At 42.3% G+C, this 13822-nt stretch overlaps 1 protein-coding gene across 2 annotated transcripts in view; it reads left to right on the forward strand.

Moving 5' to 3' along the window:
* Positions 1-13822, forward strand: part of PRKG1 (protein kinase cGMP-dependent 1) — a 535590-nt gene that overhangs the window by 148574 nt on the left and 373194 nt on the right. The gene's annotated exons all lie outside the window — the stretch shown is intronic.

Consider the following 13822-nt stretch of genomic DNA (forward strand, 5'->3'; position numbering starts at 1 on the left):
GAGAGGATTGACATCCCCCATTAAAAAAAAAACATCCCAAGACAAATAGCAAATGTTTTCCTACCTCCCCCTGTGGTTAAGCAGAGCATAGTTTCACGTAGTGTAGAATCCAAAGTGTGTCAAACTTGCAGCGAGTCCAAGCATGCCAAGTTATCACAACATCATTTCTTAATAAAACGTGGCAGCAGAGAAAGAAGCACAAATAATAATATTTCTTTTTAAACAAAACTGGTCTTTATCTCTGTGTTCTTCAAAGCTGGCATTTGATGGAGCGTTATGGGAAAGTTGTGTGTTGCCAGTATATCATTTGCCATCTGCACAAACACAAAAAGCAAACCTGGGTCTGCCCCTCTGCATGAGAGGTGAAATCTTGTGTAAGCAACAGATTCTGCAGAGTTTTCCTTGTGTGTGGTTTTTTTTTTTTTTTTTTTTTTTTTTTTTCCCTTTGCTCAAAGAGAACATTTAGGAATTAATTGGAAGTCAAAATTTTTGCTGAGACTTAAAACATGATTGGATTCTTAATTATGACTTTTTTACCTTTCATTTTGCTTTTGAACGGCCCTCACTGCTTTTACCCATTACTGTTAAGTGGGTTTGAAAGTCGTCTTTTCCACCTTCATTTACAGAGACAGATCATCTTGCTCCACTAGTAAGGTGTGTGTGATTTATTTTTAACAGCCTATAATTTTGTGGGCATGAATTGGATTACCGCTGTGTTTTTCTAACATCACTCTTGCTGGCTATTCTGTCGTGGTTGTGTGATGGAAAACAGGCATAAAATACAAATATTATGCTCTATTCATTTTCTTAAATCATTTGAGGGTTGTGCAGAGAGCAGGGGGCAGATCTGCCTTGGAAGTTTGATATCCAGTGAAATACTTTTTTAGCTGCCTCGTGTCATCAAAGTGGAAACTATGGTCTCTACTTTGGTCTCTGCTTTTTTTTTAATTTATTGTAGCACTGTAAGAATCTGAGTCTCCAGCTTGGATTTGTTCTGTTTGCACTGAGTATATTAGCAGGAGTTGGGCTAATACAGGAAAGCAAGGATCACAGGTGAGCTGATGTGGTGCATTAGCAGGGGCAAAATCGCTCAAATATTCCGCTGCTTCTGTGGTTCATTTTCATTATCCAGTGAAAATGGATATCCAGCCTTTCCTGCCCTTGGCAAGAGCCACGCCAGTAGTGTGCTCAACCCCAAATCTGGTTCTTAACCATCATTTTGCAGCATTTTGTGTTTTGCTGGACTTTCCAAAACCTTTCACTTACGCTTAGATACTCTTCTCCCCTCACACCCCCACCCCCTCTTCATTCCTTCTGATTTTCTTTGGGAAGTCTTCATGTCTGCACTTGACATAAGAGAAAGGATTACAGCTTTGTAGGTAGTAACACATAGCAACTGTTTCCAGATTGTTTGATACCACCAAAGCACTGCTGTTAATTTTAGTCCAAGTATGTTCCTTGTTAAACATCTCCTTTCTTCTGCTAAGGAGCAGAGAAATTGTTAGTTTATTGCAAAATAAGAATTTAATATTACTTCTTGAAGGTCAAGTATGGAGCAAAATCACATATTGATTTTCCATAATGGAATTATTCTGGTTTACACTGCTGTGATTGAAATCAGGATCAAACATTGTTTTAAGTTCAGGGGGTGGAACTGAAAATTAGATGTCAGCGTCTACTGTGGCTTTTTTTTTTTTTCAGTTGGTCAAAGGCAGAGAAGTTCTTAATCCCACTGAGTTCTGAAAACATGCTAAAATACCCACGTGTTTTTAGGCTACCTCTTCACAGGAGAATCTGAGCAGATAAGAATTTATTTGAGTTTTACGTTTAAACTGTCGCTTACACACCAAATACTGGGACGTTCCACTAAATAAAACTGATGTCAAGGTTTACATAAGACCTCAGAGCTTTGCACTGTGACAAGCTACTCTCATTACAACTAAATGTTAATCCAGATGCCATGGCAAGCTTGAAATTTTGTGGCGGTTTGATTTGCAGAAATTAAGCATAGGTGAACACACATTCTTCCTTTTAAAACCAGATAAATTCAGCTCTCTAAGGTGACGATTTCATTAATAACCAAGTCTTGAATCCTCTAATGAGTACTAGTGTGCTCAGCCCTGCTGGTTTGCCGCAGCTTTGCCTTGTTTGTACCAGACCACTGAAAACTTCTGCTCCCAGTTCCTGCTAATGCATTTCTTTATTGACACACATGAGGAAAAGAAATCAGATCGTTTTTTCTTCCTGCATCTTTGACAACTGTTGATGCAAACTGTGTATCCCTTCTGAGGTCAGGAATTGCTGGAGCAACTTTTTGCTTCCTTTGCCATGGGAATACTTATTTTTCCCAAGGATGACTGGTGTGTTTTGGGCTTGTGCCACATGGACAACCATCTGTAGGAGGTCCTGCTCATTTTCACTGTATGCAATAGATACAGAACCCTGGGACATGAAAAGGGTTTTGGTTGCAAAGTCCTACAATAGCTGTAGTGTTAAAAAATCAGCTGGCCCCAATCCTTGCTTGGGAAAGGTTGCAGAAGCCTCCTGGAGAACTCGAATAAAAACCTTATTGATTTACTGTAAAATAAATAAAGCAAATTTCAGAAATGCCCTTTAGTCCTATTTGTTTTTATTACAAAGCTTATTTGAGTATATACATAGCAGAGCTTATACAATTCATTTGCTTAAAAGACCCACAACACAAACCTCTTGGAAAGCTTTCCTGGTTATGTGCCTGTCTCAGTGTAGGTGGAAAAAAGTCTGGACTTAAATATGTAATTAGTTGAGGAAGAAAACATTATTTCTGGCAAGAGGTATACAACAGGCTTGTTATTTCAAGGTATCTTTTGAGAAAATAATGATGCTATTTTTAGTTGCTTTGGAGTAAATGCAATGATGAATTTTGTTGGAAATGTTTGGGGTTTTTTTCCAGCTGCTATTTCAAAGAAACCAGACATGGTCTGAGGCAGACACTTTTCAGTGTTAGCAGTGGGATTGGTTTGTAACAGCCACTGCTACATCTTTGCATTTTTCCTGGGTTTGTTACAGCCTGAATATCTTGTATAAAATGGGGATGTTATGTAGTTGCTTCTTTTCTTTATTTCCCTTTCTGTGAGAGACCGCATAATGCTTGAAAACACTACGTTTGCTGTGAAGAAAACTAATGGTTTCTAAATGTGTGTGGGTCTCACCGAGAAAGGCTTGAAAGCCGTGCTGCTGGTAAAAGTGTTAGGCATCTATTTCCCAAAACTGTGAAATTCATTTGCTTAAAATGCTCTTTTTTCCCCCCCTCCTATAATTTCTTTCTGTCACAGTTGATACTGGAAATGCTCACTATCTAATGCAATACAACCTCTCAGAGGTATTATAAAATACAGTGCCTTTGCTCTTCTGTGTACGTATGTATTTTATATCTATGCATATTCTTAAATACTCCATTTCCATGTGGCTGGCAATTCTTCTGTGAATTGTTTGTAGACCACACCTGATTAAAATACAAGCAGTTTAGACTCATTAGTCAGGATGACAGGGTGAACAATTTTGAGAGCAGAGTATCCCTTTCCTTCTCTTCTGAAGGCACTGGGTGATTTACCTGCAGCATCCCGCTGTACTGTCGGCATTTCTCAGGCATCTCCTGCGATTAAGTTGTGTGGGTGCTGTTGATGCTCCTGGGAGCTGTGGAGGTAAATCACACACAGCTCTTTGAAAGGAGGAAAAATAAAAAAACTTCTGTCTTCTTAGCTGCACCGAGACCTTTTTTTCTGGTTTAGAAATAAAAAGGCAGTAACACTTATAATAGTGAGAAAAGGGTCTCGCTTTGATCTTCCTTTCCCCTCTCCTTGTTTGTACTGGCAGAAAGCAGTCATTGCAGAGCTCTACCACCTCCACAGCTTGTGCTCTACTTCTGTTTCGCAGGTGCACTTCTAAACCATGGGCTTCACAACTTGCACTTAAATTTGTCCGAAGCTTGTGGTGCTCCCAGCTCCTTGAGGACCTTCCTTATCTTACAGAAGCCCATTCCTCAAAGACTAAATTTAGGAATCTGTTCCCAAGTGCTTGGGTGTAAGCCGGGTAGCAGTAATGGGGTAAACGTGTTTGAGACAGCCGAGCTGAACAAGGCTGGCTGTAAAGCACGAGAGGTGCACAGATGGAAACCCAAGAATTTGCAGGGTTTGACCCTGGTTGGGGGTTTGTAGAGCTTACAGACATTATAGAGCTGTGAGATTGATAGCTTGGGGTTTTTTTTTGTAAGCTGTAGTAGGTTAGCATGTAGGAGAATAAAGACACATAATGACATCTCAAGGCAATGTCTTTAAGTCACTTCACAGTCTGAAATATGACATCCTGGCAAGGCAAGATAGTATTTTGAGACAGCTTTCCAAATGTTCAGTATCAGAGAGATACCAATATATTTTTTTTTCTATGAGAAGAGACATAATTGCAGCAAGTAAAAAACATTTGATGGGCAATTTCAGCTTGAAGCACAGCAGAATATAAAAATGATAGACAGGATAGACATTTTTAACTACTTTGTTTTCTTTGTTCTAAAACCCATTACACAGTGGCGCTTTCCTTTCTGAAAGATTTCCTTTTCCTTCCCTTTTAGATTGTTAGGACCCCAGCAAGAACAAATGCACATCACTTTTGCTGGTTTGAACATACGTGGCATGTCGCTGGTTAAGGATGCAACAAAACTGGCAGCAGATGTAGTTTGCCCCCTGGTTGCAATGGTTGACTTCTTCCCAGTGTTGAAAGGCTTTTGGTGCAGCGTGCTCTGGCAGCTTCATCATTAAAATGACTGAGTAATTAGGCCTTTAAAACAAGCTTAACGCTCCTTTATAAGCCTATGTTTTGGGGTAATTCAGTTGTTCCAGCCTTCCTGGCTATGGAGGAGCCAATATTCTGGTGCGTGAATGTCTAGCAGTCAAGGCAAATAGCTGTCTGCAGTCTGCAACTTCAATTACAAAGACTTTAATTAGTGCTACTCCGGGAGGGCTTTTTTTCCTATGTAGATCTTCTAAGGGAAACCGAGGAAGTTTTAATTTCTGTGCAAAAATTTCTCCCACTTTCTTGGGCACCTGTGGCTGAGGAGGACATTTCTACACACAATATCTGCCACCGGGGACAGTAGTTAGTCCCTAACAGCCGCTAGCAGAAATGGGGTAGGAAATGCTGAACAGCTTTAGCAATTACCAGTTCCGAATCGGCCAAGAAATGAGAGTTAGCACTATCTATATTTCAAAAAATACCAAGGGACCTTTAATGAGACATTAGACTCTTCTCTCATCCTGCGAACAGCTCTTCCCAGCAGTGCTTCTGGTTCCCAGCTGCTGCTGGGGCAGATTCAAAGGGACAAATCCAATTTGCTGATTTACAAATACCATGCCCTGCAAAACATGACATGTTTGGAAGGCGCCATCTCCTTAGTTCGTATGATGAATTGTATTTGTTGAATCCTCGGCTTGCAGGGGCGAGTATATGTAGAAGATAAATCAGCAGTGGGAAATACCGATAGTCCCTCTGCAAAAAGTGTGATATTGGGCTGTCTGGGTTACTTGTTGTGTTACCAAAATATTTTGTAGGTAACCCATTTCAGCATAAAAAGCTGTGCTGTTTGAACCCCATGGGTTTCAGATATGGCTTTAAGTTAGGTTAAGCTTAGCAGCAACATCATTGTTCTTTCAAGCAGTGAAAGCAGATGTGAAAGTTAGGCAGACTTGCTTGTTCTTGCAGGCATCAGCATTAGCTGAGGGTTTTTATGGTAATGTCCTGGCTTCCCACTGTCCATTGATCTAAAATCTGATATAAAAGCACAAGGGAGAGAGACTCTCCATTTCTTACCCATGGGAGTGGGTGTGGATCTTCAGTTCTCAAGCCTCCAGCATGGCTGATTTAATGTCTCTCCAGCCCTGCTGTAGGATGTCAGGAGAGATATAAGGGAAAAATGAATTTTTAATGGTACTTATTCTCTAGGAAGTATGTTGCAGGTGCCATCGTTCTTTTCTCCTTTTCTGCACTCTTTGCCTCCATAATAATTTTCTTTGTTGGTGGAGGGGGCAAAACAGATGAGATATTTTCCCTCTGACCGGTAGAGCTGAGGAGAGTTTGTCACAGACCAAGTACAAGCTTTGGTGTGCTTGGCACATGCTGCAGGATCAAGGTATCATGGAGGAAATCCAAGATTCAATAGCACAACTTCTAAAAGAATAAGAGTATGAAAGATAATATTGTTCTGTTGTTTCTGTGATATCTATCAGTTGATCCCTTTGTTTCTTTGCTAAGATATCTTGTCACTGACTGCAGGGCACATCAAAGCCTGGGACTGACACTTGATATCCAGAACCAATGGTATGGTAGGCAGGTTTTTCCCCTCAATGTGATTTTTTTTTTCCCCTTTTTCAAAGAGAAAATGGATACCCTCAGTCATAATTAATTTCATTTTAGATCAGAATTAAAGTAGAATAATATAAAGCCTTCTGATGAAGCCTCGAGTGTTTGCTTCCTCTGGCTATCTAAGAGTCAGGCATTACAATAAAATAGTTGCTGAAAACGGATAAAAACTCACAGGTACAATAGAAAAAAACCATGATACATGGTCTTTGATTCACCTTCTCTACTGTACAATAGCTTCCAATAGTGATACAGAAATTTTGGAAGAAACCTGACAAATTACAAGTATTTTAAAGAAAATTTATGTATTACTGCCGTATTGTTCTCACAGGATTCATTTTGATGAAAGCTGTAGCCTTTAAATTTAGTGGACTGCACAGGATTATTATATGGTTTGCATGAACCAGTCTCTACTTTGTTTCTTCATTGACTCAAAACCCACTGCTAGATGTTCTTGAAAAAAGTGAAGGAGCAGGAAGCATGACAGAAACATCATTTGGTTCACTTGAACATGAGACCTTCTGAATAGACAGTGGGGTGTAAATCATAGCATCATAGAATCATAGAATGGTTTGGGTTAGAAGGGACCTTAAAGATCATCTACTTCCCACCCCCCCTGCCATGGGCAGGGACACCTTCCACTAGCCCAGGTTGCCCAAAGCCCCGTCCAACCTGGCCTTGAACCCTTCCAGGGAGGGGGCAGCCACAGCTTCTCTGGGAAACCTGTGCCAGTTCGTCACCACCTTCACAGGGAAGAATTTCTTCCTTTTACCTCATCTAAATCTGCCCTCTTTCAGTTTAAAACCATTACCCCTCATCCTATCCCTACACCCCCTGATCAAGAGTCCCTCCCCCCTTTCCTGTAGCCCCTTTAAGTCCTGGGAGGCTGCTCTAAGGTCTCCCCAGAGCCTTCTCTTCTTCAGGCTGAACCCCCCCAGCTCTCTCAGCCTGTCCTCACAGGGGAGGTGCTCCAGCCCCCCGAGCATCTTCGTGGCCTCCTCTGGCCCCACTTGAGCAGCACTGCAGGGGGTGTCTCATGAGAGGGGAGTAGAGGGGGAGAATCCCCTCCCTCGCCCTGCTGGCCACACTGCTCTGGGTGCAGCCCAGGACACGGTTGGCTTTCTGGGCTGCGAGCGCACATTGCTGGCTCACAGTCAGTTTTCCATCCACTAATACCCCCAAGTCCTTCTCACAGGGCTGCTCTCAATCCACTCCTCGCCCAGCCTGGATTTGTGCTTGGGATTGCCCCGACCCATGGGCAGGACCTTGCACTTGGCCTTGTTGAACTCCATGAGGTTTGCACGTCCCACCTCTCCAGCCTGTCCAGGTCCCTCTGGATGGCCCATCCCTTCCCTCCAGCGTGTCGACTGTAACACACAGCTCGGTGTCGTCAGTGAACTTGCTGAGGGTGCACTTGATCCCACTGCCCATGTCTCCAACAAAGATGTTGAACTTCACTGATCCCAACACCCACCCCTGAGGACGCTGCTCGTCACTGCTCTCCACTGGGACATCGAGCTGTTGACCACAACTCTTTGAGTGCGACCATCCAGCCAATTCCTTCTCCACTGAGTGCTCCATCCGTCAGATCCATGTCTCTCCAATTTAGAGACAAGGATGTCATGGGGAACAGTGCCAAATGCTTTGCACCAGTCCAGGTAGATGACATCAGTTGCTCTTCCCTTACCCATCAGTGCTGTAACCCCGTTGTAGAAGGCCACCAAATTCATTGGGCACGATTTGCCCTTAGTGAAGCCATGTTGGCTGCCACCAATCACCTCCTTATTTTCCGTGTGCCATGTGCCATTTCCATGTAAATGGTTGTGTCTAGGCTGTCGTGTTTTGGGGAGGGGGAACAGGAGGGCTTGTCCTACACGAGGTGAGCGAGAAAGGAGGGAGGGGGATAGCTGTCCCTGGTGTGAGCACCCAAATGCAAAGCAAGGCTGAAGGTTCTTTTTAAGGATAACACTCCAGGAGTAATGTCTGATGATTTATGGGAATGTTTTGCCTTTAAAATATATAAACCACATAAGGATAATTACCTGGCACCACCTTGAAATGAAGGGGTAGTTGAAAGCTTCTTCACAAGCCCCTGGAAAAATCACTGAGCAAAATACCCATTGAGTGTTGTAGAAATTATTGCATAAAATTAAGGAAGAAAAGTGTTTGCTCTAAGTACTGGATAATCTACATAAAGCTCACAAGGTCTGTATATATCTATGGGGAGGACAGATAAAGCTCTCCGTCTAATGATCTGATGGAGTAAATTAAAGGGAAAATGCTAGATGAGATCTGATAGAGAGAGAGGTGGCTTGGGTAATGCTGAGCTTCTGTGCAAGTATCTAGAGCATTGGAAACAGATATCTAGTAGTAAAATAATCACATGAAGAGCTGTTTTTTCAACATGCTTGATGACAGTTTTTCCTTTCATTTAACTTCTGAAGGCTTTTCCATGGAGGTTATCTACAGCAGAATGACAGTTCCTGTTGTGATTTACTATTTAGTCCATGCTTAAATTAATAGTAGCCCACTGACACAAGCTAATTACATTTTAAACCAATATTAACATCTGCTAAAGAGAAACATCTCTTCTGCATTAAAGTTGCCTTAAATTCCTGCTGCCAGACTACTGATTGGGTGATAGAGATGGGCTCCTTCATTAAGTCTAGATATGATTTTGGTATACTTCAAAATGTAAAAATATATGTGCGTCTAATTTTCTTGTTTCTTGTTGTTTTTCTTGCATGTATAGCATTAACATATGGTGGGTGTTTCGATTATCTGGTTTTAGCAGTCAGGCAATTTTTGTTCAGATTTCAACCACTACGTTTCCTTTTAAAAACAGTTTGTTACCAGCATGTGATAAATAAGACAAGGAAGAACCTGCCAGATTTTAGTATCTTCTCCCATTTTCTGCTCAGGGGTGACTGATACACTTTCCTTATTTTTCCCTTTTCTCCGCTGTCCCTCTGTAAATTACTATAATCCAATTTTGTGTTTTATTGAATCATAGCCTTTTAAGAAACTAGGTGAGCCAGATGTTGAGAGGTATACTTTGGGTTGCACTGTAAAGCTTATAAATATCTGGGGGAAAAAAGATTGCAAGTCAGTGAATAATGTTTTTGTGTGCTTTAACAGAGTGAAATTGCATGGAAAATCTTTCCGTAAAATGGCACAAAGGAAGGCATAGTTCTTAGGTAAAGAGCCTGTTTGGAGTTCTTCCTCACCTAGTTTAATTTTAGTACGAAACAGGATTCCTCAGTCCTCATTAAACGTCTCAAACTTGTCTACTCTCTGGAGTATAACGGCTCTAACAAATGAGTCTCATGAATTTCGTTGCTGATGTAGTGCGTTCTTCACCTCTGGCTTTTAATATCTGCCATCTGTCACTACATTTTGCTCTGATTCCTCTTAAAAAAGAAAAAGGCAAGAACCAAAAGGATCAGTGGCTTTTATTAATCACATATATTAAGTCAAAAACAGTAAAGAAGATGCCCTGTTGTTTACCTGCAGGCAAGCCAACACTGAGCACCTTGCAGCAAGACAGCAGTCAGGTGAGAGAGTGAATATAGGACTTGTTTGTGCTGCAAGTTTTGGCATAAAATGCTATGTAAAGGCTATAAATTTTATTATTGTTGGACAGACCTCCTCTGAGAATAGTGCCAACAGGGGCAATGTATGGAATCAACCCAACTCTTAACAGCAATGGGCGATGTGGCATATGTCATCTCACGCATGTGTGCATGCATAAAATGGTCTCTTAATATTCTGCCATAGTAAGTAGAGTGAGGAGAGGGAGTTTTTTTCTCCATTGCAAACTCCAGCCAATGTAGTCAATGTAATTCCCCTCTCCGGCCGTTTCCCAGGCAACTGGCACAGGGCTACAGGAATAAATGGCAAAATACCTGCACCCTGTCCCTCCTTGAAATGCTAAAAATATTATAAAATAATACATAAATGTATGTGCGAAATGCTATAGCATAAATAGTTTATTAAGCAGATGGGCTCCTCTGACTCATCTGACTGGGAGGAGTTGCAATGCTTGTGCGGCCGATGTCCCTTTGCCATTCGTACGAGGGGCAGGATGTCAGCTGTGTGAGCGAGTGCACTGGTCTCTTATGGTGGGCGTGTTTGTGTTTTGTTGAGTTCTTTTCATTAGATAAGGAGAGAGTGGTTGTGTGTGTATATTCATGTGTATTTAAGGTAAAGAAAAAATTAGTCTTAAACAGTGTAGAAGTTGGAGGTACAACAGATGGTAGTAGCTTTTTTGGGTCTTACTTCATGGCTCTTGCGAAATGGCTAATACAAACCCTTGCCAGCAGCTTCTGTTGAGGGCATTTTCATGTGGGAGTGTTGTTTCCACGCCCACAACTTGGAAGGGGACATTTCTCCTCAGCCTCCTTCCTCTGGCACCCATGGACAAACCAGCGGCATGAGTTTGGGATGTCAAGTGTGGGCCCAATAGTGGCATCTCTAGTTTGGTCCGTCGGGTCTTACTACTTACCCTTATGGAGAAGAAAGACCCAGCTCTTGTTTTTCTGCTCGCTTTTGGATTTCATTTCAGTGGTAGCAGTGGATGTTGGAAATAACTCCCGTGTTTTGAAGATAACGGTTCTTCCATGAGCAAATTAAGCCTCGTCTCACAGGCTCTTTATCTTTGTCACAGGGCAAGGTCCTGTCTTGACGACCTGTGCAGTAAGGTTGATGAATCATTTCAGTTCGAGCAGCATCTAAGGGATGTAAGTGCATGTCCACTGAACGCCTCCTCTTCTACTGTAGTGAATATAACAGTCATTTATCCGCAGCCACTGACAGCAGAAACCTGTGTGCCCCCTATTCCTGCGTGGTTTTTGCAGGCCACCATGCAGCTAATGAAGTGACAAGGAAGGAGGACGGCATGGTGGTAGCAGAAAATGTACTGCAGGACAGATTGATTACAGGGCTGGGAATTTGTATGTGCCAGACCTGCGAGTGTGACGGAGATGAAAAACAGTGGTTTTAACAGTCGTGCTGTGACTCAGGAGAAGATGCCACCGGCAGAAGGGTTTGGGGTGATGGACACCTAGTGAAGCCCAACTTCTCAGGACCGTTGGCTTTTCTCATTGACAACTTTTCTGTTTCCCTGGAGAAAAGGCTTACTCACATCTGCCTGGGAGGAGAAACACTCTAGAAGAGGTCCCAGAGGAGGTGGATCGTGTGAGGGCTTCTACCAAGAAAGGTTTTTATCTGAATTTTCTCATTGAGAGATCCATCAAAATCTGCTGAGGATAATGCTTACCCAAAGCATTAATGAAGGCAATTAGTGAGACTTTGGGCTTTATAACTGCTACTTTTTGTATGTCTGAGCTTTCTGCTTGGCAGCAGGGGGTGGCTTGCCTTTAAGCAGATGCTCGATCAACTTGAGTAGCCTCCTTGACAGTACCTTTTTTAATTTTTGTCAGTCAAATCATATTCCGTTATTAAAAATAAGAGTAGCAAGTGGTTTTGGAAAACCTTTACTTGTAGCTCCTGCTTACAAGAATTTCTTGTATGTTTTTTCCTTCAAAGATCAAATAATAACACTTCCTATGGTTTGTTGGTTGATGGTGGCCTAATACCTGTATTAGCATCTCTGATTTTTATTAGCCCGCTCTCCTACATTAGTGAATGTGTATTCTCTTTCCATTAGTTTTCCCCAGATTTTCTGTTAACCCACTTAAGGGGGTCATAAAGTTCTTGCCTATAGATATGTGCTCACAAGTTTGTCAGCATGGGGGGGAAGGTGAAGGCTGGAGATTCCTGCCTATGAAGTGCTGTCTGGCTGTGAGGTGGGCAGGAATAAGGGCAGTGGAAGGGCTGTGGACATCAGAACTCTTTTCCTTCAGACCGTGTCTGTCAAGACTGGAAGAATTTGTTTTATTTTTAGAGAAGGATGCAGATTGGAGGGAAAGACTCAATTTGGACTTTCTTTTTCCTCTTTCCAGATAATAACATGGAGTAATGTGTACTTATTTGCTGTAAAATTAATATAAAACTTCTGAGGCTATTGTACTCCCCAGGTGTGAATGTCTGCATTAGGTCAGATCTGTAGTCTCATGTTTCTTGTCCCCAGCAGGGAAGATGCCATCTCAGAGTGAGGATATTCTGAGGCTGAGCCCCTCACTCTTCAGGTGTGTCCACCCCTGTGGTTTCCCCAACTACAGGAGGACCCTGTAGCCTTTTGGCAGTGGGAGGGCTGTGTTTGCAGCCTCCCTGGCAAACCAGAAGCCAGAGACATGGGGGAGGATTAGTCATGCAGGGACTCTCTCCTGTACAGATTGACATTTCACTCGCTCTCACCCACTGGTAAATTAGCCTCAGGACAAGTTTAAGTAGCAGATATGTGATTTGGGGGACAGATTCAGGAAGAAAAATGACTGCAGGAACTCAAGAACCAAAATTAAAGTGGTCTTCCAGTGAAGCAAGGAGGGGAACACAGGCACTGTCATTTCTGTTTGCTTAGTGTAACTTTTTCATTTCCGATTTCACTTTAGGGATCCGTTGGCATTTTCTTCAAGCTTCGCTGGCCTTTGAATCCAGTTGCACAAATCTCTGTCTGGCTCTTGCCATCCTTTCCTGCACTATCTAGCAGGCGGCGGGATGGGCTTTCCTTTGAAAAGCTGAAGTCAGCGTCCCTCCAAACTCTGTGCCTACCTTGGAACATGAGGTCTTTCCTTGCTTATGTCCTTGAAAGCTTGGTTTGGCTTAACAGCAAGGACTGGCATGTTTATTTTCTTGAAGCTGAAGGGTAGCTATTGTGCTTTAAGAACGCTTTTTATAAATGCAAAGGACCCTGGTGCCAGCCGAAGAACACGAACATCAGTTTCTAGGTAAATTATTTCTGCTCCCTAAGTCTTCACAGTGGCCATTTGGCAGGCAATTAACCTTACAATAGAGTATGCAAGATAACTGGCATAGTGGGTGAGAATTGAAAATTGTAAAGATTTTTAAATTGCTTTTCAAATCAACATCTCCTGTGCCTTCCCTATTCTGCAATGGCTCCTCAGCTGTTGTCATACAACAGCCAGTAAAGGAGATGCCTGACACCCCCTCACCCCCAAAAAAGAGTTTGAGGTACACGTGTCCTCCTTTTCAGCCCCGCACATTCAGGCAAAGAGGATTCTGCCCCGTCTCAAAGCATGTAATGTGCCAGCTGTCATGGCATGGCTGAAGAGATCTTCCTGCTGCAAGCAACACCAGGGATTTTAGATTTCTTCTAGTTTAAGAGTGCAAAATGGTTGGTTTGAAACAGTGGGTAATTTTTCATGTACTTACCTACTGTTATTACATGCTGCAGAATACTTTTGGAGCAATTAGCTTCATTATCATTTGTGGAGATGAGTCATTCATGTAAGACGCTGCTAGAAAGGAGCATGACTTTATATGCTGGAACATGCTCTGTTTGTTGCTGTAC

The sequence above is a fragment of the Strix uralensis genome, chromosome 7 (assembly GCF_047716275.1).
Source record: "Strix uralensis isolate ZFMK-TIS-50842 chromosome 7, bStrUra1, whole genome shotgun sequence".
Classification (NCBI taxonomy): domain Eukaryota; kingdom Metazoa; phylum Chordata; class Aves; order Strigiformes; family Strigidae; genus Strix; species Strix uralensis.